At 45.1% G+C, this 27,106-nt stretch overlaps 1 long non-coding RNA gene across 2 annotated transcripts in view; it reads left to right on the top strand.

Moving 5' to 3' along the window:
• The window catches only part of LOC307196431, a 273,555-nt gene that overhangs the window by 108,998 nt on the left and 137,451 nt on the right, over positions 1 to 27,106 (top strand). For both annotated transcript variants that reach the window (XR_013831132.1, XR_013831133.1), the window contains exon 2: positions 1,400 to 1,512. This is a non-coding gene — a long non-coding RNA (uncharacterized lncRNA). The remainder of the gene's footprint in view (positions 1 to 1,399; positions 1,513 to 27,106) is intronic.

Raw genomic sequence — 27,106 nt, 5'->3', positions numbered from 1 at the left:
ACACAGGAGACTTGAGCACACTTAGCAAGTGAGAAAGACGCCATTCCCCTCCCCTCGCCCCACCCCGGGGGAGTTTCAGTCCAGAGCTGCCCCTCCTGAATAGAGACCCCCGGAGTAAGCCTGATCAGACTCTCCCACTCTGCCTCCATCTTCTCCAGCCTGCTTCTAGATTCCCTTCCTTTACTCACGTTGCTACCCCCCAACCACCGATATTTTCAGAATCTACACACATCTTCACCCATCACTCTGGTTTCCAAATATGATCTTTATCAATACAGTGGTGTTTCCCTAAAATGACTGACAGCTGCATGACCTTTCTTTTCAGCCACAGATGAAAGGAGACTTAAAAGATACGTGCGTGTGTGCGCGTGCTCGAGTGCATGCCTGACTAACGCACATACGCCTAAAGGAAACCAGGATAAATTACAGAGAACGGCAATGTAATGATTACAAAAAGGTATACGAGGCATAACCCATTAGTGAGCTACATTTTGTTCAAAGCTGAGATACTCGGGCAGAATAACATGCTTTGTGCCGGAATGCAGTCAGCTGTAGCAATGACTAATAATATAGTTGAGGATCTGTTCGCATTTTTCCCCTTTTGTGCCTATTTTCATAAGTTAATAACTCAAGCATGAAATTGTTTCAGGCTGAAAACTGGTGGTGAGAGCACAGCAAACTTTGTGGGAAACAACTCTGTGTTGTTGTTGTTACTTAATTTAGTTCGGCTGTTTTCAAGTTAGGGGAGTGGAAATGTCCATGCGAGTTTTCTTGAGCCATGTGTGTTTGTGAAGCCCAAGAAAGTTTGGGATTGTGTTATACAAGGCACGTTTTGACTGACTACAGATAGAAGTTTTCTTTTCCTACACGTGTGCTTCTGCTTAGTACAGGTCGGGGTCGTTGGCGGCAGGGGGTGGGTAGGTTTGGAAGAAATTGAATCAGAACGTTATAAATGACATCATTCTGGACTCACCTGCCTTCAACTAGAAAACTTCTATCCCAAGTCGAAGAGACTGGTGAGCAAACAGCTGCCTTAAACAGCTGGGGGTGGGAGTAGGGGTGAAACCTCCTGCCGGGTCTTAGTAAATTCCTGGAACAAAGGAAGGGGCAGAAACAAGATGAGTGATAGTAAGGCTGCTCATTTCTCCAGGAGTCCGGTTTACTGAGCATTTTCCTGTACCCAGAACCAGAGAAAGTGCAACTGCAGGAAAACAGATTTTCTACAAGTCTTTAAACATTTTTCCCTCCTCTTCTTTTATTGGGGCAGGAGACTGAAAAATGCAGAGAATAATATAACAAACACCTAAGTACCCACATTCCAGAATTAACAAATGTTACGATTTTGTAATGATGACTCTAACATTACTGATAAAGTTGTTTTCTTTCCTTTATTTCACAGATGGGCAAAGTGACGAACTGGAGGGGCTAGGACACAGCTGAAGGCTGAGGCGTGCAGCCTCCAGCATCTCTCTTCTTTACGAACTGGAGCCCTACAAGGAGATTCTCAAGCTGGTAAGGCAAGCATTATTGTCCCACTTCATAGCTGAAGAGCTTGGGTCCCCAGTGGATGTGGACGAGGGCCTCTGTGTTCTGAGCCCTGTGCTGGGCTCGGGACAGAACAGAAGACAAAGCCCAAAGCAGCCCAGATCCCTGCTGGAGGGAGGGATACAGAGAGTGCCTGCGTGGATGGGAAGCAATTCCCTGCAGCCAGGGTCAGCTTCACCAGGCTCCTAATCCAGAAGCAAGCCAGCAAATTTTATTTAGGGAGACATTCCATAGAAAAATGTGTACTTCGTAGGGTATATTTGAATCAATGACTCAGTTACGGGTCATTGCCAAAGAAAAACAAAATATCCTGCCACCCTGTGAGATGATGTGATGATTGTTATTTTTACTAGTAGATTACTCCATTTATAAACCTTTGATAAATCCCTTTCCCCAGCCAAATGGCATCTGAACCTGTGGAGAGTTTTAAAAAAAAAGTGAAATTGACGAGGGATGCGAGCTGGCCTTCTGTGTGTCCCGGAGCTTCTCAGGCTACAGCTCGGTGCGCGTTGCATCGGTTGAGCCCACGCTGGGTTGCATCATATTCTGCAAATCCACGTGCTCTCTGAGGGCGACAGGAGCCGGCTCGGGGTCCACCAGCTGGAATCTCAGAAAGCGCGGTCTCTAAAAATACCAGCTCTGCAGATTCACTTGGGTCCCAGGGGGCTTCTAGATTGACAGGTCCCTTTACGCACCAACCACGGGTTCAAAAAAGAAAGGAAAAAAAAAAAAATCAGCATGCTTTTTTGAGTTGATTGATTTCTAGCTCCGGAGAGTTTTCGCAGGTCATTTCAGAGTGATGGAAACTCCCCCGAATTATTTTAGGAAAAGTAAAAGACAGCAAAACTTAACTAGCAGCCAGGCTGTGTCCGGGTCTGCGGCTCCGGCGCGCGCCGGCGGACGCCCAGCCTCACCGCGGCCAAGGTCACGGTTAGGCTGCGCCGGCACCTCTGAGCGGTCTGGCACGGACAGACGCGCGCCCGGCGGGTCGGTGGGGCTGCAGCCCGCCCCTCTCCAGCCCAGCCTGGAGGCTGCCTTCCCCCGCGCATCCCCGGAAGGCGAGGGGCAGGCACGGAACTCGAAGTTCCAAAGTGTAAGGGAGAAAACTGTGTCCAGTTCGCCTGAAATGAAGCACACAGCCCTGCGTGTTCAGGGTCTCCCAGCCCGATGTGTGCGAATTGTTCCCGCGAGCAATATACAGGGCTGTGTTTTGGGGGAAAAGTACTTCCTGCTGCTTCCAAAGACAGAAAAACCACAGGGTTCCTGATATAAGGGCGTTGGCTTTATCAGCTTAGAGCAGGTCCTTCCTGGCCTCAGCCCGGGGCCCTTCCTACCACCTAGGCACAGACACAGTCAGACAGAAACGCACAGCTCAAGCGCTGACACACACCGAGAGTTGTGTTCAACTCTCAAAAAACTGTTAGGAACAGATTGCAGAGTCGAGGTGCATTCTGCCTTCCTCTCTTCCCGTTGCACTGGGCACTGTGCCGCCTGTGAAGTCACCTCAATCCAAGGACAAGCAAACCTAAAGAGGGCAGTCTGGGGCCTCCAAGAAAACACCAGAAAGATTGTTGTTAAACTAGATCTACTCCAGATTGCTTGACGTGAGAAGCTCACTACTGCTGGAGGTGGCCTTGTGTGACCCTGGAAAGCTGGCTTTACCATGGCCCTGTGAAGAGGCAATTGGGCAGGGAAGACGTTAAGACAGTTCCTTGAATGGATTCCTTGAGTGGGGTTTGAAAAGATTTGGTTAAGGATCTCCGCATCATTTCTAAAAACCCGCCAGCCAAATGCGAGAATTCCAGTTGCTCCCTGCCCTCATTAGTGCTTACTACAGTCAGACTTTCTGTTGTAATCATTCTAATACATGCGTAGTGAGAGCTCTTTGTGATTTTAATTTGCATCTCTCTAATAATAATGAGCATCTTTTCATATACTTGTTTGTCATTCATATATGTTCTTTGGTGATATGTCTGTTTAAATATTTTGCATACACACACACACACACACACACATATATATATATATGTAGAGAGAGAGAGAGAGAGAGAGAGAGAATTTTCAGTAAATACAAGCTGTTATTTAAAAGATCTTAATCTGGGTTTCTCTGATAGTGGTGATTAATATATTAGAAGTGTGGTTGAAACAACGCCATAGTGAGCCTGACCTTGACTCACATAAGACTTCTAATCCATGTTTTTAGGAAAAAGAAGTTGAATTCATATTTGCATTAAGGAAGAACATTACCCAGTTTATTAAAAAAAAGAAAAGACTTTCGCCCATTTTTTAAAAATTGGGTTGTTTTCTTATTATTGAGTCTTGGCAGTTCTTTATATATTATGAATATAAGCCCCTTATTAGACATGATTTGCAAATGTTTTCTTCCGGACTATAACTTGTCTTTTCATTTTCTTAACAATGACTTTTTGTTTTTAATTTTTTTGTGTGTGTATGTGTTTTTAATTTTAAAGAATTCCAATTTATCATTTTTTTCTCTTATGGATTATGCTTTTGGCTTTGTATCTAATAAATCTTTGCCTAACCCAGGGTCATGAAGATTTTCTTCTAGAAGCTATAGCTATTTCAATCTATGATGATCCATTTTGAGTTAATTTTTGTAAATGGTATGAGGTACAGATCAAAGTTCACATTTTTGGCCTTTGGATATCCCAGTGTGCCCTCAACATTTCTTGAAAAAATTATCATATCTCCACTGCATTGCTTCGCACCTTTGTTAAAAAATCAGTTGTCCATAAATGAGTCTAATTTTAGACTCTTGATTCTGAAGTTCCATTGGTGTTTGTGCTTGTCTTTGCTCCACTGTCCTGATTATTGTAACTTTATAATAAGTCTTGAAATCAAGTGATGTAAGTTCTTCAACTTTGCTTTTTTTTGCAAAGTTGTTTTGATTATTCTAAGTCCTCTGCATTTCCATATGAGTTTCAGAATCAGCTTGTCCATTTCTACAGAAAATCTGCTGAGATTTTGATCAGTATTACATTGAATCTACAGATCAATTTGGTGAGAATTTACACCTTAAAAATATTGAGTCTTCTCACAGATATAGAGAACAAGCTAGTGGTTACTAGTGGGGAGAGGGAAGTGGGGAGGAGTAATATAGGGGTAGGGGGAAAAAGGGTTATTATGGGATTATATGAAATCATGTGTGTGAAACTTTTGAAAATTGTAAAGCACTATAGAATTTAAAGACTCATTCAATTAAAAAAATCTTTTTAAAAATATTGAGTCTTCTAACCCATGAACTCAGTATCTCTCTATTTATTTAGGTTCTCTTTAATTTCTCTCAGCAATGTTTTGTAATTTTCAGTGTATAGATATTGTCCATCTTCTGTCAGACTTACCCTAGATATTTTATACTTTTTGATACTATTGTAAGTGATATTTTAAAATATTCAATTTCCAATTGTTCATTGAAAGTATACAGAAATACCATTGACTTTTGTACATTAATCTCGTACTGTATATCTTTACTAAAGTCACTTTTTACATTCCAGTAACTTTTTGTTTCTATAGGATTTTCTACGTAGATTCTCATGTCATCTGCAAATGAGGACGGCTTTACTTCTCTAGTTCCAATCTGGCTCGCTTTTATTTCTGTTTCTTGCCATATTGCTCTGGATTGAATCTTCAGTACAATGTGGAATAGAATCTGTGAGAGTTTCTGATCTTAGGAGGAAAATATTCAGTCTTTCACCATCAATAATGATGTTAGCTGTTAGTTTTTAGTAGATGCCCCTTATCAGATAGAGAAAGTTCCCATCTAGTCTTAGTTTGCCATGAGTTTTTACCAGGAATATCTGTTGGATTATATCAAATGATATTTTTGCATCTGTTGAGACCATAGTTTACTAGCGTCATCATTTAGCAAGTCTGAGTCAACTATAGAACATTTATGTCTTTTTACGTCCCTTTCCCCTCCCTGTTTATAATATAATTGTCTTAAATATTTCTTCTATATACATTTTGAATCACATTAGCAGTGTTACAGTTTTTGCCTCAACTGTCAACATAATTTAGAAAAATTAAGAGGAAAAGGAAAGCCCATTGTATTTACCAGTATTACCAATATGTTTGCTTATTGTGTTGTTTCTTCCTTACTGACATTCCAGAAGTCTTTCTTTTATTGTTTCTTTTCTGTTTAGGAAACTTCTTTTAGCCATTCTTATGTGGTATTGATATATCTGCTAGTGGTATATAGTTTTTCTTTTTTTTGAAAATGTCTTAATTTCCCTTTCATTCCTGAAGGATCCTTCATTGGAAAGGACCTTTCAACTGAATATACAGTTCTGTGTTGGCAGTTCTTTTCTTTCAGCACATGAGAGTACTCTTGCCTCCATGGTTTCTAATGAAAATGTGCTGTCATTCAAATTTTTTTCCCCACAGGTAGTGTCATTTCTCTGTGTTTTCAATATATATATTTTTCTCTTTGTTTTTCTGAAGTTTGACTATGATGTGCCTCGATATGGATTACTTTGGGTTTATTCTGTTTGAAGTTTGCTCAGCTTCTTAAATCTGTGTTTTGTTTGTACTTTTGTTTTTGGCAAAACTTGGGATGTTTTAAGCCCTTATTTAATTGAGTACTTTTTCAGTTTTGCCCTCTTTTCCTTTCTTACCAGAACATGGATATCACAGAAGTTAGATCTTTTGCTATAGCCAGACAGGTCCCTGAGGCTCTGTTCCTTTTTTTTTCTTTTTAATCCCCCAGCCTGTTTTCTTCTCTCTGTTGTTCAGATTCGATATTTAATGCTGTCCTATCTTCCAGGTCACTGTGTTCCTCTATTTTGCTGTTGAGTGCCTCCATTCAGGTGGGTGTTTTGGTCGTTGCTGTTGTTATTACTGTATTTTTCTGTGATAAATATTCCATTTAGTTCTTTATATTTTATCTCTCTTCCTATTTTTTAATTTGTTTCAAGAGTATTTGTCATTGCTCTTTGAAGCATTTTAATGGTGGTTGCTTTAAAATGTTTGTCAGATAATTCTAACATCTCTGTCATCTTGGTGTTAGCATTTATTCATTGGCTTACTTCATTCGTTTGAGGTCGTCCTGGTTCTTGGTATGATGAGCAATTTTCTACTGAAAGCTTGACATTTGGGGTATTATGTTTTGAGACTCTGTATCTTATTTCGATCTGTTTTCACTGGCTTCCTCTGACATTGTGGGTGAAGGTGTCGGCGGGGGGAGTGGCAGTGAGCTCTCTCATTACTGCCATGTGGGGTGGAAGTCCAGGTCCCTCACTTGACCTCTGTTGACACCCACGGAAGGGGTCTCCTTCTTACTGCTGGGTATGGGTAGAAGTGCTAGGCTTCCACTGATAGCTACCCCATGTGGTGGTGTCAGAGTGCCTCGATGCTATTCCTCACGTGGCCTTGTTACCCCTGCGAGGTTAAAAGGGTCCTGACTCCCCACTAGTTCTCCCAGATACCACCCTTGCTCCTTGTTACTGCTGTGTGGGGACGAAAGTCCAGCCTCCCCGCGTGGTCTCCACTGTTACTGGGGAGGAGCTTGTGACCACTGAGTGGGGATGAAAGTTTCAGCTCCCTGCTCAGCCTTCTCAGACCCCACCCTGGGGTGGGAGGCAGGCAGGGTGGGGCAGGGTGGTTGCGGCATGTTGCAGCCTGGTGATGATGGTGGACGTCAGGGCTCCCCTTGGCCTTTGCTGATGAAGGTAGGGCTGCAGTATTTTCTGTGGTGTTTGGCTAGAGTGGAAGAGTTATTGCCTAAAACTTTTCTTTCTTGCTGGGCTGGCCCTTTCCGGGCCATTTGGCTAGAGAGAGCAGGCTTTTGTGGGAGCTTCCTCTTTCTTTGCTCTCTTTTGGAATTTCTGGGTTCCCGGCTTCTTCAATACCTCACCTGGGAGACACAGGCAAAAAGAAACCAGAGAGCTCACCACTCTGTTCTACCCGTCCCGAGGTCCGTATCAGTCTGTCTTCTCTCCACCTTCCAGAATCTTCTTATGTTTGTATTGTATATAATGTCCAGGGTTTTTAGTGGTGGGTGGCAGGAGGAATGGATAATTATGTCTGTTCCAACTTCCTGGAAGTGAAAGTCCTCATCTCACTTTTAGGATGCATTTCAAAGTAAGTTGCAAATATTCACCCTTAAATACCTCAGTATGCGTGTTATTAATTACAGTTCTGTATTTGTTTATATCTTTCTTTTTTTAAGATAAAAGTTGTACATATGGGCTTCCCTGGTGGCGCAGTGGCTGAGAGTCCGCCTGCCGATGCAGGGGACGCGGGTTCGTGCCCCGGTCCGGGAGGATCCCACATGCCGCGGGGCGGCTGGACCCGTGAGCAATGGCCGCTGGGCCTGCGTGTCCGGAACCTGTGCTCCGCAACGGGAGAGGCCACAACAGTGAGAGGCCCGCGTACCGCAGAGGAAAAAAAAAAAAAGTTGTACATACATTAAAATGCGCAAATCTTAAGTGGACCGCTTGATGAGTAAAACCCACCCTCTATCAAGATATAGGGTCTGGTCCGTCACCTGAGAAATTCCCTCGTCCTCCTTCCCAGTCAATCCCTGTCCCCAGCCACCCCCCAGAGACAAACATTGTTTTGCTTTTTAGCATCCTAGGTTGTTTTGTTTGTTCTAGAATTCATGTGAATGGAAACATGCATCAGACACTCTTTTGTGTTCGGCTTTCTTCTTTCAACATAATGTTTTGAGGTTTATCCATGTTTCGTCCTTCATTCCTTTTTACTGCTGAGTTGTATTCCATCAGACGAATATACCACAGCTTGTTGATCTGTCCTCCTATCGAGGGATCCCCGAGCTGTTTCCAGGCCCTTTTAATCTGAGCATACTTTTTAATGGTCTGAATAAACCTTCATCAGAACACAGGGTCATATTTGAAAATGTCACCTACAGCCCTGACATACTGAGTTTTGTAGTTTTCCGAAATGATATAAAGAATCATTCCTTCATTCGTTCATTTGTTCATTTAACCACTATTTAGTGAGCTTGTTTTCGGTGCCAGGAGTCATTCTAGGCCGTGGGATTAGCAGGGAAGAGGACAGACGTGTGCTATGAAGGAAGAGTAAAGCCAGACCCAGGGGTGGAGCCTGACAGGCGGCCCAGGGGCAGGTAGGATGTCATTGTAGCACCAGAGGTCAAGGGCGGACCTCGGAGGTGGGCAGGGAGGATTCTTAGAGAAGGTGAGGTTTGAAGACATGAGGACCTTTGTTTAAAAGTCTACGTTTGTACAGCACCTTCATGCCTGGGAATTCATGAACTTCAGAATTGACTTCCCCATCATCCCTGAAGGGTGGGAAGACCCAAGGCCCCGAGAGGAGGCAGCTGGCCAAGATGTGGCACAGGGAACTCCACAGCAGCCAGATTAGAGGTCTGTGCCCACCGCCTGAGTGTTGGTGAGCCCACCTTCTCCTTGGCTTCCTGAAGGGGAGCCTTCAGTCTCCCCAGCCCCTCTGCCCACCCCCTTCCCACTCCTGCAGGTGCTTCCCCAGGAAATGCTAACGTGGAGTGAGAAAGCCACGGCCAGGCTGAGGTCTGAGGGTTCCTAGTGTGTGTGTCCTTGAGCAAACCCTCTCCTGCTGGTGGGAGATTCTTAAAGTCAGAAGTTGGGGACGGAGTGAAACTTGGTGGCCAACCTCCACCCACATGTCCTCCTTCCTTTATCACATCTGTCACTACGCACCCCCTTAGCAGAGCTGCCGCTCCTGTGCTGACACCGGCTGGGAGCTCTTTCTGTTTTATCTTGTTTAACTCACACCCACCCTGTGCGTAGGTCTCTATTCTTACCCATGGGAAACAGGAGACAGGCATTTGCTGAGGCTAAAACAGAATGCTAAGTCAGGTCTGTCCGACCCTCACCGGGGTGCTTTGAGCCATTGCGTTTTCTTGTTTACTCAGTTCTGAGCAAAGGGGAACCCCTGCCCTTTGGGGATATGAAATTGTAGAGGTCGGTGGGAGGGATCTGGAAAAAAGCTAGAGGATGTGTCCAGGAGAGGAGTGATGTGCATGTCCATGTGGAGTCGGGAGAACAGGGAGTTTGATGAGAAGGAGCTGGGATTCAGAGTTGAAAAAACCTGGGTTCAAGCCCAGACTCCACACTAATTCCACGGATGGCAGGATTTGGAACAAATCCTTTAAGCCCTCCAGCTTCCACTTCCACATCTGTAAAATGGGGTAATAATGGTATCTCTCTCTCAAACGTTGCTGGGTGGGTCCAATGAGGCGATGCAGATAAAGTGCTTAGACGGTGCCAGGCTCACAGTAAATGCCCAATAAATGCTGGTTTGCTATTGCCTGAAGAGTGGCGGCACTACAGACCCGGAAACTTTAGATGCGGGGAAGGACAGCCGTGCGGTGCAGGCAGGAGCAGTGCTTTACCCAGGAGCGGGGGGGCCTGGCAGAACCCAGGCCCTTGCAGGAGGGTATCCGCAGGGACCTGGGCTTCCAGCATCGGAGGGATGAGTGACCTCCGGGGTGTCTTCCAACCTGGAGATGGCGAGTCTTTGCTACGGTAGCAGCGACAGCTCCAGCAAGGCAGGGAGCAGCAGCTTCTGTTGGCTCCCAGACACCCCAGCTGTGGTCTTTGGGAATGTGTTTATCCACCCCGGAGGGAAGTGGACGAGTGAGAAGTGAGGGCTGGGCTTTGCAAACGCTGGCCTGTGAGCTCCAGTGCGCCCGGCGTGGCCACCGGGCCAAGGCAGTGTCACACGGGTTAGGGCGCGCTGCGCACTCACTGCATCAAGATGTATTTTGCAAACGTATTTTAAACAGATAACATCTCTTATCCTAATGTGCCTGTTGGCTACCTGCCCGTGAATGTTAGCCTCCAGGAGAAAAACAATTGCTTGAGCTGAGTGTTGGGTACTTTTACTTTCCATACGCTACTCAGGGGTCCTTGGAGTCCCCTTCACCCCAACACACACACACACACACACACACACACACACACACACACACACACACACACACATGCTGGCCTTCATACAGACATGCGGTCGTGAACCGTCGACCCCCTTCTGCTGCTACAGGTGTTCCTCCACCCACGTGTGTATCTGGGGATGCAGGACCTCCTAACAGCACTGTGGCAATATTTTGTGCTTTCAGGAAAAGTCCCCCGTGTACACGCACACCGTACATTTCCACATTTAACAAACTCCCCCTGGCTTCCGCTTCCAAACCCTCCATTCCCCTCAGATAAATACTTCAATAGTCCACTTTGCGATTAGTATTCAACATGGTGAGGCCCAGGGGAGGAGTGTCATTTCCCAGAGGTCCCCAGCAGGTTAGCTGCAAGGGCTCTCTGGTCCCCCCCAAACAAGCCAGGACACCATGGTGGTGAGGAGACCCTTTCAGCCACCTTGACCGTCTCCTTGAGGCTGTCGTCTAGAGCCCAGAGCTGACCAGAAAGGACTGCTGTGGATCTGAGACCCAGCCAGCCAGGGACGCAGGAGGCCCGGGTAGCGGGGCCTGTGCTGCCCCCCATCAGCCTGCGTGCGAGTGATTTCGAGAGAGAAACGCAGGTGTGGGTTTGCACCAAGCTCCCTGCTTGCCCTCTCCAAACCTCATCGGGGTCCCCTCCCCTCCAGTCCAAGTTGGTAGTCCCTCCTCTTCCCCTCCCCCACCCCCTCTCTCCTTCTTCCTTTCTTCCTCCCTCGTCATGTCCTTAACCAGAAATGCTGGCAGCTGTGCTTCCTGCCCAGCGTGGGCCTACTTTCCTCCTGAGCCAGAAAAGTGGGCACAGAACAAATGCCCAGGCTGACCCCTCAGGGCCCCAACATCAAAGGCACAGGAAACAACTCTGTTTCCCTGTCCACCGACAGGTCAGCTGATGTCTCGCCAGGCAGCGCCTCTGCCCGCGGAAACAGCCCTGTTGGCCACGCCAGGCACCCAGATGTTTTGATCTTGCACGGCAGGTGGCCAATGTCTCTAACCTTTCCGTGTGTAAAACGTCTGATGAACGGGAAGGGGATTCCAGTCAGACCACGGAGCAGACCTGTGCAGCTGCCGGGGGATGTCTGCACCTGCCTGGTGCCCACGTGGACACAGTGCACACACGTGCACAATCACACATGCACACTCAGCCCATGTGCAAGCATTCATGCACATGCACTTGTGCACAGGTGCGTGCCGCACGGGCACACACACACCCACGTAGGCTCGTCCACAGAGGGGTTGCTCCAGGCCTCTTACTCAGCGTTTCCCTACCTCATCGAAAAACAGTCAGGAAGACAAATATATGATATCGCTTATGTGTGGAATCTAAAAAGAAAAAAGATACAAATGGACTTATTTACAAAACAGAAATAGACCCACAGACATAGAAAACAAATCTATGGTTACCAAAGGGGAAAGGGGGGGGGGGAGGGATAAATTAGGAGGCTGGGATTAACAGATACACACTACGATATATAAAATAGATACCCAACAAGGACCTACTGTATAGCATAGGGAACTATACTCAATATTTTGTAATTAACCTATAAAGGAAAAGAATCTGGAAAAGAACATATATGTATGCATTATATATATGTATAAGTGAATTGCTGTGCTATATAGCAGAAAATAACACAACATTGTAAATCAACTGTACTTCAATTTAACTAAAAAAAGGTATAATCAAAAAAAAACTTCCCCTGCCAAAAATAGATAGATAGATAAACAAACAACAGTCTCTATCTGGCCATCTGTAAGAGTAACCCAGGTTCTCTGCTGGACTCCTCTGACAGCCAGCCTCGAGTGGGCCTTGAGGGAAGCCCTGAGTAGATGCAAACCTTCCAGAGGGGTCGAGACAGCCTTCAACATCTGCACACATCCACAGGCAGTTGGCCAGGCCCTCGAGGGCCACAGGACACCCGTCCTTCACAGCGTGATAGCTGGGAGCTCGCCAAGGAGCCGAGCGCCAAGCTGGGCCCACTAGGGATTTAGCAGCAGGCCGTCACCCACAGCTGCTGGGATTCAGAGGACAGACTCTGAGCCAGGAGCCTGCGTGTAGTGACACTGCGACAGAGCCCAGAGCCACAGTGCAGCCCTGTCCTTGAAGAAGCCGTGGGACCCTGCGATGGGCTCATCCCCGCTCAGGGTCCAGGGTCGGTGAGAGTTTGTTTCTCACTGAGGTGCAGTGAAAAGAGCAGACTGAGGGGTTTTGTTTGAAACCTGCCCTGGGGAGAGGTCAAATGAGGGGACCTGGAGCTGTGAACAGTGCCCTGGTCATGCACTGGCTCGCCATCCATGAACCCCTCCCCTTCCCCGGTACCTAGGGGGCACAAGTAACGGTGACATTTTAATGATTTCAGATTTAAAACATGTTCTCCTCTGCCTGCCTCCAAAAGGACTTTAAGAGGCTATAGGATTCACCGCTAACGTGTACTAATTAATTCACAATTAGATGAAAACTTCCGAGCAGAGGAGTGGGTTCCAGCAGGCCCCCAGACGTGAGGTGACGGCCACAAGTGAGCGTGGAACACGCCTCCACACGGCACGCAGCTGAGGTCCAGCCCCAGACCTTCCATCCTGTGGTCTTGACGCCTAGGATATCTGGCCAGGCCGTGATGACCCGGCCAGGATTCAGGGGTATGGCGTCCACCTGGGCACCCAGCTACTTACCTGCTGTCTCTGGCTGCCCCTGGGGAGAAAAAAAGAACACAGCTATCTTACTTTTTAAATTTTAAAAAATATTTTTAATCGCTAACCCTTGCCCATGGTCCAAAGTGTCAGAGATTCAAACCAGTGTGTGGAGAAGAGTGTCCCTCTCAGCCTGACTCCCTGGACCCCCAGAGTCATCTTCCCCAACTGCTTCATGTCATTCAAGGTTCCCAGCAATCTAAACATGCCAGTTGACATTGTCAGGGCACAATAGAAGATATTTGCTTCGTTTTGACTTTGTTTAGTTTCAATACCGTTTTTGTCTTTATAGCTTTTGTTTTTTCTAAAAAAAAAAAAAGAAGAAGAAAACACCTGTAAAGCCCATCACCTAGAGATGAAAGAAGAAACAAAATGTTGGCTATTTTTCTTTCTGTATATAAAAAAGTATTAAAAAAAAAAGTATATAGTATTTTACTTTACAATACTGGGATCACAATATCTCTAGCAGTTTTCATTAGGAAATAGTCTTTTATAATATGCTTAATGTCTGTGTAATAGTTCACCTTATAAATGTATCATGAATTATTTAGCCACACCTGGCTGGCCTGCCTCTCATTAGAAAAAATTTCACGAAGTGTCACCACTGGGTGAGAGTTATCTCAGCCGATCCTCCTGACAACCCTGTCAGACAGGAATTACGATGATCTTCAGTTTATGACTTGGAAGGCTAAATCAACGACTCAAAGACACTCAGCTACTGGGTGCCAGGAGGGGGACTCTAGTTAGCACCCCCAGCTACACTGTTGCCCTGTCCCTGGACCCTTGTATATACCGTCATCTATTTTTGCCATCTTGAAGGACACATGTTAGCTTACTGTTGTTGTTTTATTTGATCTTTTTAAAATTTGTGCTTATTTTTTGGCTGCGTTGGGTCTTTGTTGCTGCGTATGGGCTTTCTCTAGTTGCAGCGAGCGGGGGCTACTCTTCCTTGCGGTGCACGGGCTTCTCACTGCAGTGGCTTCTGTCGTTGCGGAGCACGGGCTCTAGAGCACGCGGGCTTTGGTAGATGCGGCTCGTGGGCTCAGTAGTTGTGGTGCACAGGCTTAGTTGCTGCACAGCATTTGGGATCTTCCCGGACCAGGGATCAAACCTGTATCCCCTAGATTGGCAGGTGGATTCTTAACCACTGAGCCACCAGGGAAGTCTCTAGCTTACTGTTTTTATTTGCATTTATTTTGTTGTTGTTGAGTTTGAGCATGTTTTAATTTCTTATAGACCATTTGCATTTAGTTTCCTTTAAAATACTTGCTTGTGTGTTTTTGCCTGTTTTTCTGTTAGTCTTGTGCTATGTACATACACACACACACACACACACACACACACACACACACACATAATTACCCATTATCTGTCATATATGTTTCCCAGTTATTTTCTTGTCTTTTAATTTTGTTATGGTAATTTATGACTGAGAAGTTAAAAATTTTTTATGTCTACCAATATTTTCCTTTATGATTATTCCCATTAATTTTATCTTTAGGATGCTTTCATCCCTCCCAGTTGCAGATAAATGTTTATTCCTATTTTCTTTTAGTGGTACAGTGAGTTCATTTCCACATTTAATTCCTCCATCTATTGTTAATTTTCTTCTCAAAAGGTCAGTCCAGAAGTATACTTGAATCAGTTTGTGCGGGATGGCCACACCCATCACCGTGTTCCATCACGCCTGTTACCTGGATGAGCTCTTAGGAGATTGACATACCTGGTACCTGGGGCCAGCACATTATAGAGACATTATACTTCCACTGATACAACTAAAGGTACATCAGCTTTTAGCAATCCCATGCATTACTCACTGACATTAACTCCATGGCAACGAAAACTACCAGACTTTCTTTTGTTCTGGGGGTGAGGGTACAACTTTTAGAGAAACATTTCCACCAATTGCTATAAATTTGCATGTAACACTTCTATATAACTATGTCTATCAAGTAGATGTTATTTGGTCTTTGGCTTTTTCTCTTGTAGCATAATTTCCATTTAAATTCCAAGGTGTCAGAATATTCTGACACCTACTTCTCAGCCTTCAGAACCGTACATGGCTTCCCAGGTCACTCTGGTCCATTAGCTATTTCACATGCTACTTTTGGACATCTGGGTTATTCCCTAGATCTTATTTTCACACAGGCAGCTGACAGCCATGCCCCTACCCTGCATGTTCTTCTGTGTTTCATTTTTAATTCTCAGTGTTTTTACTGACATATATTCTGACTCGATTTTTATTGATCTTGTCGGTTTGGCCTCTTATTCCGTCCAGTTGAAATGAGCTTGCGTCATTCACGATTTGGTTATTTATTTCATTTATTGTCCCTCTGAGCTTCTAGTTGCCCACATATTTGACACAAGTGCCTTTGACATCTTTGCTCAAGGCTTTGAAAGCTGTGTCTACAGATGAGGAAACCGGGGCTTGGTGTGGTGGGGTGCCTTGACCAAAGTCACAAGGCTACTGTGACTTGGAGCCGAGGCAGCGGGGATCCAGGTCCCGTGCCTCCCAGGTCGGGGCAGTGGGGTGGCACAGAGATGGCCAGCCCTAGGGCAACAGCCTAACGCTGACAAAGGCATTAGCTGTCACGGCCGGACGCCGAACTGTGTGCTTCACATCCCCGGCCTCAGCCCTACGGATGACATCGCTGGGGGCGGGTGGGGAATGGGGTTGTTCTTATCCCCATTGCGCAGACAAAGAAAGAAACTGCAGCTCTGAGAGCGGAAGTGAGTTTCCTAGGGTCAGCAGGGAGCGGCTAGCAGATGGATTTGCATCAGCCCCCAGCACTGATACCCTCGACCGTGGTGCGGCTCTGATTCCTGCGCCATCAGTGGCGTCAAAGGACACTCCAGGGACACCATTAGGGCTGGGCGGGTGGAAGGACACAGCCGCTGGCACAGATCTAGGATCCCCCCGTCCCCGACCTCAACAAGACTTCAAAGTGTTCATCTTTCTGTTTGGGCTCTGTTTTTCAACTAGCTAGGGATCCTCCTCATCTTATTTTCACCTGGTCCACATTCCTCCATTTCAAGAACGAGACTTTGTCAACTGCTTGGTTGATGTTATTTTAGGTACACAACGCTTACCAGACTGCACCTGTTCGATCACAAAAGATTCCCGGGTGTTTGGTGGTAGGGGGCAGCGGTGGGGGACTTGAACCCATGTTGTTCCCCGTGTTCTTTTGTTTTTTTAAATAATTTTTTTTCGATACATGAAGGAGCTGAATTGCTTGTTTTTAGTTTTTGGCTGTACCCTGCGGCATGCGGGATCTTAGTTCCCCGTCAAACCTGTGCCCCCTGCATTGGAAGGCAGAGTCTTAACCACTGAACCACCGGGGAAGTCCTCCACCCCCGTGTTCTTTTTGAAAAGTTTTCAATCTGCATGGTCAAAAGTTCTAGAATATTCCCCCAGGGATTACCATCAAGCAATCTACCCTTTTACAATTTTTGAAAATGGACAGTTTGCCCAGGGGTCAGCTGCCCAGTGTTTAATCACGGTGCTTCTTTGAGGTCATCTGAGGGCTTCCATCTTTGCCTGGGCTGAAGACGAACTCATTTAGCGTGTCTGGGTATCCGAGCGCTGCCTTGTCGTCTCACCAGCCCCGGGTTCTACCTTTGGAAGAACATTATAAAGAACTAGAAAACAGGGAAGCTAAATTGAAATTGCTGAATCTGACTCCTTTTTGTCAAGTCTTTACACTTCAGAGTCTTCTCCATGCAGAGCCCTGTCCCTTTCTTGTTCTACTCTTCCAGTAGCTTTAAAAACCTTCCTAACATTGTGGCTCCACAGTAACTTCTGCTTATTCTGGACATAAGCCCTTCCCAGGACTGTTCTCACAGGTACGGGCCCCTCATGCATGTTCTCCTTGATTCTGTGTCTCTCTTCACCTTTGGATGCCTTTCTAAAGATTTGAGATCACCAGTGATCACCCTTTGGGACCACATTGGGCTTTTTTCTAGGTATTTCCTTTCTTTTTGTCCCTCACTGGGATTAGTCGCTATTATATAAGCAGAATTTGGGATTATCCCCCAATCTCTTTCCTCACTTGGGATCAGATACTCGAACCCCTGGACCCTCAAGTTAAGACTGTGTGGCACTAGGAAATTTTGTCCATCTTTTCAGGCTTCAGTTTCTTCATGTCAAAATGGGCGTGATGATAGCTTTAACCCCCTAGAGTTGTTATGAAGGAAATAGTGCATAGTCGTGATCAATATCAGTATTATTACCTATCTGTTACTGAAACCCTTTGTGGTGACAATCGATAGAAATCCAACTCAAACTGGCTTATACACAAAAAGAGAGTCCATTGGCTCAGGGAATTTTCCCCAAGGGCTCACCATCAAACAAAGTCCAAAAGTCCATCGGCTTCAGGCACAGCTGGATCAGAGCCCTGTCAACGTCCCCAGGCTCTGGTCTCTCCATCTGGCTCTGCTGCTGCTTCATTTGGGAGCGAGATGGTGCTCCAGCCCCTCCCCCTGCCCGCCTCCTCCACCAGCCCCTCCCCCAACCTCCTAGCGAGCCGGGCCCCCAGCCCAGCAGAGCCATGGCGAGGGTCAGGACCACAGAGCCTGGCTCCTACCCCTGGGAACTGGCACCATGCCCAGAAAAGGGGGAGCTGGGCTCTGAATTTGGGAGATGCGCTCACCGAAAAGCAGAGCTCGGGAGCCTTCCTGACTGTGAGTGATTTCACGGACACCTGGGCACCTCCTCCGCTCTGATGCGGCTGATGGCAGCTAGCCACTAAATGCTGCTCTTTCCAGCAAGACAAACCCCACCAGAGTGGAGAAAGATGACCCTGAGCCCTGCCCTCGGGCCCCGCTTTTTACTCCCTCCTTCACCCTGGCCCTGGCCCTGATGCTCGACTCTGACACCTGCTAGACTCCATCCTGTACTCCCCTCAGCTTGGTCCTGATGGCTGGTAATTAATTGGCTTTTTCTTTGTCCTTTAACCCCACCCGTGCCTTCCAGATGGGTTTTCCACACCTGGCAATTAACCTTGGCAATCACCCTCAACTCTGCGCAGTGGGCCTGCTGGACCGGATTTTATGTTTGTTTGTTACTTCTCTGCAATGCACTCTTGGGCTGTCCTAATACAAGTCTGGTCACTCACTGTGGTTATGGTGTGACACCGTCACATACAGTGCCAGGCACCATTTTTTCTTTAGTAGCCTGGAATCCCTGTCCCCTGCCTTTGTGCAGCTGCGTGACCCTCTGTGACCCGACCTTGACCCCTGTGCCATCTCAGTGGATCAGGGAGTCCAGGTGCTGTGCCCCTCGCAGGGAAGTAGAAAAGGTGTCCACGGTGTTGTCTGCTGAGCCCCCTGCTCTGCCCCAGGGCAGTCCCGAGCCAAGCTGGGTCAAGCAGCCTTGGACTGAGCAACGCCAGCCCCATTCATTCCCCACGGAGACGCTTGACAGTGGAAGAGTTTCTGTCCTGGGCTGAACTGGCTCTCAGCTCAGGATCCAGCTTTCCTGTTGACTCCGTAAGCTTCTCTGTAGCTTCTAATATGTTTCCCTTTTTGCTGGAGTCAGCAAGAGCAGTTTCTTTGACTTTCAAGGACAGAGCTGACATTCTAGGGCTGTGCTTCAGCTCTTCTGGCTTTATAGATTTATTTGAGCTTTTTAAAAATGCCTCCCTCTGAAGTTTCCAGTTAAACTCTTTCTGGTCGCACTAGCAAGTCTCCTGCAGCGTGTTCTTCTCGGATTTGGGTTCATACATCTTGCTTCCTGCCAGGACCCCACTGTTCTGGGGTGGATCTGGGCTGCGGTCCAGAAGACACAGTTCCGCACTCTGACACCATCTACATGCCCAGATGTTCCCTCCGTATACTTCCTCTCTCCTCCTTTCACTGACAAAGTCACGAATTTCGAGTGAAAGAAGGAATGAAAACACCACCTGTAACACCAATTCCTTCAATTTCCTCCCCAGAACTTCCACATAAATAGAAGTAGATTGGATTTAGAAACATAGACCATCACACTTGGAAGAAAACTTAGAAACCATCACAGGTCTTTACTCAAGTGCCATCTGTGATCGATTGGTTATGGCTGACTGGGTTTCACATCTGGACACTGAAAGGTGCTGTGAGGGATTCACAATGCCTGCATGGGCGTGGTAAAGGAAAGTACCAGCCTATGATCTGATGATTCGCTCTCCTCCAACAACCTGCTCTGCATTTTACAAATGAGGAAAACTGAGTTACACACATATTAAGTTGCCTAAAGCTATATAGGAAGCCAGGGCAGATTTGGGGATAGAATCTAGGTTGTCACACCTTTCCTAACAATGACAATGACTTCTCTTCAGGTTGGAGTTCAGTCTATATGAGGTCATCAAAGTCTCCTTGCTGGTTGCAAGGCGTGGTTTCTATGCTCAGCCACTTCTGTGCATTGCAGCAGGACCCTGTGGATGCCTGTGGGGCTAGGGGCAATATTCATGGAGATCTTTCAGGATCACAGTTCCGATGCCCTAGGGCAGTCCAGGCGGTGCCGGCCCTGGGAGCTCACCCATTAAGTGGGGTTGTTTTATCAGACTGCAGCTGAAAACTTCAGAAACTACTGTCCCCAACGGAATATACTCCAATTCATTCCAAGTGGGGAGAAAACAAATAGCCCGGTGACCCTTCCCAAAGTGTTAAAGTTCCTTACGCTTGAGATGGGAAATCGGGTCCAGATCCAGACCTGGCATGATTCATGAGAGCTTGCTGTGGAAAGAGGGGGACAAAAGGTCTTCAACCTTCCTGTGAAAGCCAGCTCCTTATTTTTAAACCCATCCCGTTTGACTGTCAAGGTCGGAGCCTTCATAAAAGCCAAACTGCACTCCTAGAATTAGCAGGGCAGCATGCTCTAGGGTGGTGAGGACCCTGCAGAAGCAGGCAGCTGCAGGATCTGGGGTGTCCGCCTGCAAACATTCACTCAGCAAGTTCCTGGGAGACGGGCCTTTCTCCTGGGCCAGCAGCCCCAGAGTGGGCGTTCCCGATAAGGAACAGGGCTGCTGCTTTGGGGGAGGGAGTTCTTCTGGACTGGGGCCCATTCTCAGGACAGTTGTCAGTGGCCTTAGTAATGGGACAGCATTCTGTTTTATTAAAAGCCTGTTGCTGGCTGGGAAAGCTGTCTGCCTGCTGTGTGGGCAGGGGCCCAATATCGCTGCGGGCAATTCCAAGCCAGTCCTTCGAGCTGACATCAAACCAGGAAAGAACATGACTGAGTTTTAGCTGATGTAGCAGTACTTTTTCTTTCTTTCGTTTCTTTCTTTCTTTCTTTCTTTCTTTTTTTTTTTTAACAGTTCTCTCTACCAGTTCCACTGTGTACATTTTGTGTGTGCGGGCATGTATGTGATCTTGTCAACCGGCGGCAGCTGGAGTTCACCCCTTGAGCACACCTCCCCTGGCTCTCCGTTTCTCCCCCTCCCCTCCCCCTTCTCCATAGCCTCACCCTTGCCTCACTGGCCTTCCCAGCCCCCAGCCCCCTGGTAGACACTGGAGCAGAGGGAGGCCCAGACTGTGGCCTGAGGGTATTTACAGGGTAGGGGTTGGGAGGGGAGAGAATTTGACTGCTTTGTTTATCTTCTGAGTCTGGAAACTCTACAGAATTCATCCATTTTCAAGGAAGCCTTCATTTGCAGGTTTCCCAAAATAAAAAATAAAAAAGGAGCCTCACTTCAACAGGAACCAGAGGAAGAGCAGTTTTCTCTGTGAGCTGATTTGTTTATTATTATTATTTTATTCTTTAACATTAGGTTTGTTGAAAGTAGTCAAAGACAGTCACTTTTTTTCATATTTTTATTTTGCTTTTGTCTTTTTTTGCCTTATCAGTGTAGAGGGCAAATACTTTGTGGGGAGATTGGTATAAAATGCTCACTTGACACATGTCTACGGGAAATAGAGGTTTTGTGTAAACTTTTATGTTTGCATTTTCTGCTGAGGTTACAGATGTCTCTGGGACTCTTCCCTTCATTTGTAAATTAAAATCACTCAAATTGCCCCTCTTTTACAAATTAAAAGAAATTAAATGTGCTTCAACACAGACTTTAAAAATAATTTCAAAAAATTTATAAAAGCGGTTTCCATATGCTGGTTAGCTGTGTGTACATGATTTCTCTGGGTCTTTTGAAAATTTGGAGCGAGCAGTGCCCATATCAGGTAGAGCATGTGAATTTACTGGCTTCTTTTTAACCCTGTACTCAAGCAGTAAACTTTTCCTGTAGTGCCAGAAAATGGCATATGTTTTGAAAAACTATTTCTAAAGATGGTCAGGCAGATAAGGGGAATTCAGAAAAGAAAATATAAAATGTGTTCCTTCACATGTGAACATTCAATTTCAACTTAAGGACAGACATTCCATTTTCAAAGCTGCTTTTCTTTACCACACTGTATGAATCACTGTACTGATGTAAGCCTAAAATCATGTAAACTCACAAGTTTTGCCACATATTTTAATTCATTTTATAATTGTTTTCAAAATCTTGGGAAGAGTAATATATGGCACAAGAAAAGAGTGGTATAAATCATGTTAAATCCAGTGTACTTTTTCCTAAACTGTGTCTTCAAGGTATAAGATATTCAGCAAATTGGATTTTTTTTTTTTTCTCTACTCTCTGGTTACTTAAGAGAAACCAGAAGATTATCTCTATGGTGAGGGTATAGAAAGCAGTATTTTTATTTTTTAGTTTTTTTGATGAGGGGAAAGCTCGATCCGCTGGCATGGTGTACTGGCTACTGTGTCTGTGGTAAATTCAAAACATTAACATTTAATACTGCACATTCCCGCAGGTCACTGGGCCAAAAGCCCATCCAATATTGTCAGGCAAAGGCCCAAGATGAGAAACAAGTAAAACACAGATACGAGGTCTTTACTGGTGCAGCTAAACATTTGTAATTAAGAAAACTCCAGTAGTTCCGTGGTAATCTGTTTCTAGATAAACGTAGTCGTAGCCTTCGGCTCCAAAGGAAAACCTCTTCCTTCAAGACACTGGGTGAGGAACGGGGAGAACTCAGAGAAAAGCCGTTTTCGGTGTTACAGACAAGTGTTTACATTAGGAGCCAACTTTCGATCCAGGAAAGAAGTGATAACCTGTTTGGGTTTTCCAAAGGAATTAATATCCTGTGGACTGAATACAGAGTAGGCTCAGAGAAACGTTGAATAATGCAATTGATCTCTTCCAAGAAAGCAGAGGGTGGAGTTCTGATCATAGGAAGCACCACTGACAGTATTTTTTTCTGCTTTCTGGAAAATCAACCAGGAAAGAAAATATGTCTGAAACATTTAAAAAATAGGCTGTTTTGGCATCTGGTTCTGGAACAAGATGGTGTAGATTCACTTTCCCTACTCTGTTTCTCTAAATACAACTAAAAACTCTGGAAGCTATTCAATAGACAATGATAAAAGAACTCTGAAAGTTGGAAAAGAAGAAGGTAGACTGGCAAGAATCCTCAAGACTTGAGAAACAACAACTTTTTGAGTTCCCTGAGCTTTTTTATCTTCCATGTACCCTGAACAGGGCACAGGAGAGGATTGCAACCTGGAATCACCAACAGGCTCAGGCAAAACAAACAAAAAACCCCAAGAATATCCTAATCTTTCTGGCCAAAGTCCAGGAAAAGGAAAGCACAACAGAGACCCAGTAAGAAGTTCCAGCCTCCTTTGGATTGTCTGCAAGGACCTAGGGTCCTTGCAGACAATCCAGTCCACTGGCAGCAGCAAAGCCCTGGACACTTCCGGCTCCTGGTCCAAACTGAGATACCATCAGGTGGTCTGAATCACCCACAGCTGCAGCAGCAGTTGAAACCATACGTCTCCTTGGCCTCTACGCAGTGGCATAAGGAGACCCAGGCCCACCAGCAGCTTCTTCCTCATTCTCCAAGGTTTCCCAGCAACAGAGTTTCCATACAAAATGATCACTAAGAAAACTGTATGGAGAGATATACTGAAAATATAATTAAAGCAAAAAAGAACTCTAAAAACGTTCAAGTAACCCAGAGGAAGTCAATAAAAAAGAAACAGAAGAATGATAAACAGAAGGAACAAACAGAAAACAAATAATAAAATGTCAGACTTGGGACTTCCCAGGTGGCGCAGTGGTTGAGAGTCCGCCTGACAATGCAGGGGACACGGGTTTGTGCCCCGGTCCGGGAAGATCCCACATGCCGCGGAGCGGCTGGGCCCGTGAGCCATGGCCGCTGAGCCTGCGCGACCGGAGCCTGTGCTCCGCAACGGGAGAGGCCACAACAGTGAGAGGCCTGCGTACCGCAAAAAAAAAAAAAAGTCAGACTTAGTCCTAATAGATCAGTAATTACCTTAAATACAAATGGTCTAAGTACACCAATTAAAAGGTAGAGATTGGCAGAATGGATCAAAAAGCACGACCCGACTAGATGTTATTTACAAGAAACCCACTTCAAATTCAGTGACATAGGTAGACTGAAAGCAAAAGAAAGGAAAAACATATACCATGCAAGCATTAATCAAAAGGAAGGGGCTATGTTAATATCGAAGTAGACTTCAGAGCAAAGAAAGTTACCATGGACAAAGAGGGAGATTACATGTTGACATATAGGATTAATCCACAAAGAAGATACAGCCATCCTGTGAACCAAACAACAACATATTTCACAATATATGAAGCAAAAACTAAGACAGCTGAAAGAAGAAAGAGATAAATCCACTACTGTTGTTGGGAGCTTAAATTCCCCATTCACCTCCCACTCAGGACTTATAGGGCTACTAAAGAGAAAATCAGCAAAAATATAGAAAAGAAAAAATATAGAAGAATTCAACAGTACCATCAACTGAAAGGATCTAATTGACATTTATAAAATGCTCTGTCCAGCAACAGCGTTTAAAGGGCCCATGGAACATTTGCCAAGATAGACCACATCCAAACTTTAACAAATTCGAAAGAATCGAAATCATATAGAGTCTGGCCATAATGGAATTAGAGTAGAAATCAAAACCAGGAAAATCTCCAAACTCCTGGAAACTCAACAATAAACTAAATAATTTATGGGTGAAAGAGGTGATCTCAAAGGAAATTTTAAAAGTACATAGAAAGAAAGAAAATGAAGATAAATATATTAAAATTTGTGAGATGCAGCTAAAGCAATGCTGAAAGGGAAATTTATGGCGCTAAATGCTTACATTGGAAAGCAGTTATCTCAAATAACTAATCTAAGTTCTGACTTCAAAAAATTTAAAAAGAGCAAACTAAACTCAAAGCAAACGAAAGGAAGGAAATACTAAGGAGAGAACATCAATAAAACTGAAAGCTGGAAAATAATAGAAAAAATAATGGGAACATAAAGATGGTTTTCAGAAAAACATCAGTAAAATTAATAACCTCTAGCAAGATTGGCAAAGATAAAAAAAAAAAGAGAGAAGACACAAATCACCAGTATCAGGAATGAAATGAGATACCACAACAAATTCTGTAGCCATTAAAATGATAATAGGAAAATATGACAAACAATTTTATGCTTATAAATTCAACAATTTAGAAGAAATGGGCCAATTCCTCAAAAACCACAAACTGCCAAAACTCAGCCAAGATTAAATAGATAATTTATTCAGCTCTATAACTATTAAAGAAATTGAGTATGTAGTTAAAATACTCCCCCAGAATAATCTTCAGGCCCAGATGCTTTCCCTGGAAAATTTTACCGAATAGTTATTAAAGAGCAATTACTGCCAATTGTACACAGTCTCTTTCAGAAGATAGGAGAGGGGATTCTTTTTATGTGGTCATCATTTCTGACACGAAAACCAACCAGAGGCAGTTAAAAAAAAAAAGAAGAAAAGCTAAAGACCAAGATCTGTCAAGCACTTAGATGAAAAATTATCAACCAACTTTAATCAAATACAGCAAGTTATAAAAGAACATGACACCATGACCAAGAAGGATTAATGCCAGGTATGTAAGACAGATTCACTATTTGATCAGTCAATATAGTCCACCGTATCAACAGATCAAAGAAGAAAAAGCATATAATCATGTCAATTGATGCAGAAAAATCATTTGACAAAATTAGATACCCATTAATGATGAAAAAAAAAAAAACCCTCTCAGTACACTAGGAACAGAGGGGAATTATTTCAACCTCATAAACCCTACATCAAACTTTGTATTTAATGGTGAAAGACTTAGTGCATTCACTCTAAGTTCTGGAATAAAGCAAGGATGTTTGCTGTCATCATTCTTATTTAATACAGTACTGGAGGTTCTAGCCACTGCTATAAGGCAGGAAAAAGAAATAAGTCATACGAATTGGAAAAGAAGAAATAAAACTAAAACTATCTTTTGTTGCAGGCAACATGATTGTCCACATAGAAGAATAAGCTGTCCTCCTTTCACTGACTGCATTGATCAAGCAAGTGCTTCCACTTGTTCTGAGGGTGTTGCTGCAGCAGACAGAAGCACAGGGGCTGAGAGCACAGCTTGGGCGTGGTAGACCAGATGGACACCCCAACTCCACCATTCCCAACTGTGTACCCCTGGGCACCTTCCTTGACCTCTCTGAACTTTGGTCCCCTCATCTGAAATGGAGGTTATGGCAGAAACAAGAGCCTATAGTGGTTGTGAGTATTAAGTGAGAGCAATGTACAGACAGCTGAGCAGTGTACTTGCTGCAGGTATTACTACTACTTGCTGCTGTTGTAGGTGATCCTGCACTGTCTGCTGTGCTGCCCCCAGGACTGTCACTGGAGCCAAGAAAACTCAATTCTCCTGCTCAGTGGTCCTGTGACTTGTCAACTCACACATCCATTCTGAGCTTCACTGCAGAATGGTTATAAATGGTTTATTTATAACATGGTGACAATAACCCCTCTCTCATAAGATTCTTGTTAAGACAGGATGAAACAACAAATAAAAGTGCTTTGAGCACTTTAATAATAATAATGATAATGATAATAATAATAACAGCAGCTAAAATTTTTTGAGCACTCCCTAGCACCAGCACCATCGATTGCTGTGTACTCACAACATTTCACTTAATCCTTATAACCATGAGTTATTCGTCTAATTTATGTAGATTGGGAAACTAGTCCCCAAGAAGTAATCTGCCCAAAGACACAGCTTGCGAGCCGTAGAATCCAGATTTGGACCCCCAGGATCTGGCTGTGTTCTCATGCTTCCCAGAGAAAGTAAGCCAGTGAGGGAAAGAACAGCTTGGCCTGGGGCTCACTTCCACTGGAAAGGTGGGTATAATCTGTTGTGGGAGGCTCAGAGTGCAGTCTTTGACGTGCAGTGGGAGAGCCAAGAGTCATCCTTGGCGGTGGCAACTGGCTCCAAACTAACAAACTGTCTGAGAAATAAGGTTCCCTCTAGTAGGACACCAGGTAGGATGTTACTCAGAAAGTCAGCTTTCCATTCCCTTGAAGGATTCAGTGATTAGACTGAGGCCAACTACGGGCCCAGGTCTAAAAATAACTCCATCCCTTCTAGCAAGGACTCAGTCTGGACTGAAGTCATTCTTTCAGGTGCAGAAAAGGAAAGCTTGACTGTACGTCATGGACTTAAAATAGGAGTGGGGTCATAGGGCCAGCTGGGGCTCACGGGTGCCAAGTGGGCAGTTTGTCAGCTGGTGTTTCCTGCTTTGGACAGCAGGTTTCTGCCTCCTTTTTTGAGTTGAGAAGGAGTGAAATTGTATGTTTGAAAAGCTCACTTGTTTTGCTTTCTCTCTTCTCCGCGTGTGCCCTTTTTATCCACAATACACATTCATCTTTACTGGGTGTTCATGCATTGTCCTGAAATATACTAGTTACAGAAATTAAAATTGGCTACTCTGCTTCTTTCTCCCTAGCTCTGTACGATGGGTCCATGAAGTTTTCCTTGAATATCTCTGCCCAGAGTGCAACAAAGAGGCCACTAGTTGAATAATTCCCACAATCCCATGATATGGTGGAGGTCCATATGTGAGGGGTGGGCGCTCTATGGAAAGGTCTCCTTT

This window comes from Stenella coeruleoalba, assembly GCF_951394435.1.
Source record: "Stenella coeruleoalba genome assembly, chromosome: 13".
NCBI classification, from domain to species: Eukaryota; Metazoa; Chordata; class Mammalia; order Artiodactyla; family Delphinidae; genus Stenella; species Stenella coeruleoalba.
The sequence above is the reverse complement of the archived record's forward strand: the minus strand, read 5'-3'. Positions and strand labels throughout refer to the sequence as shown.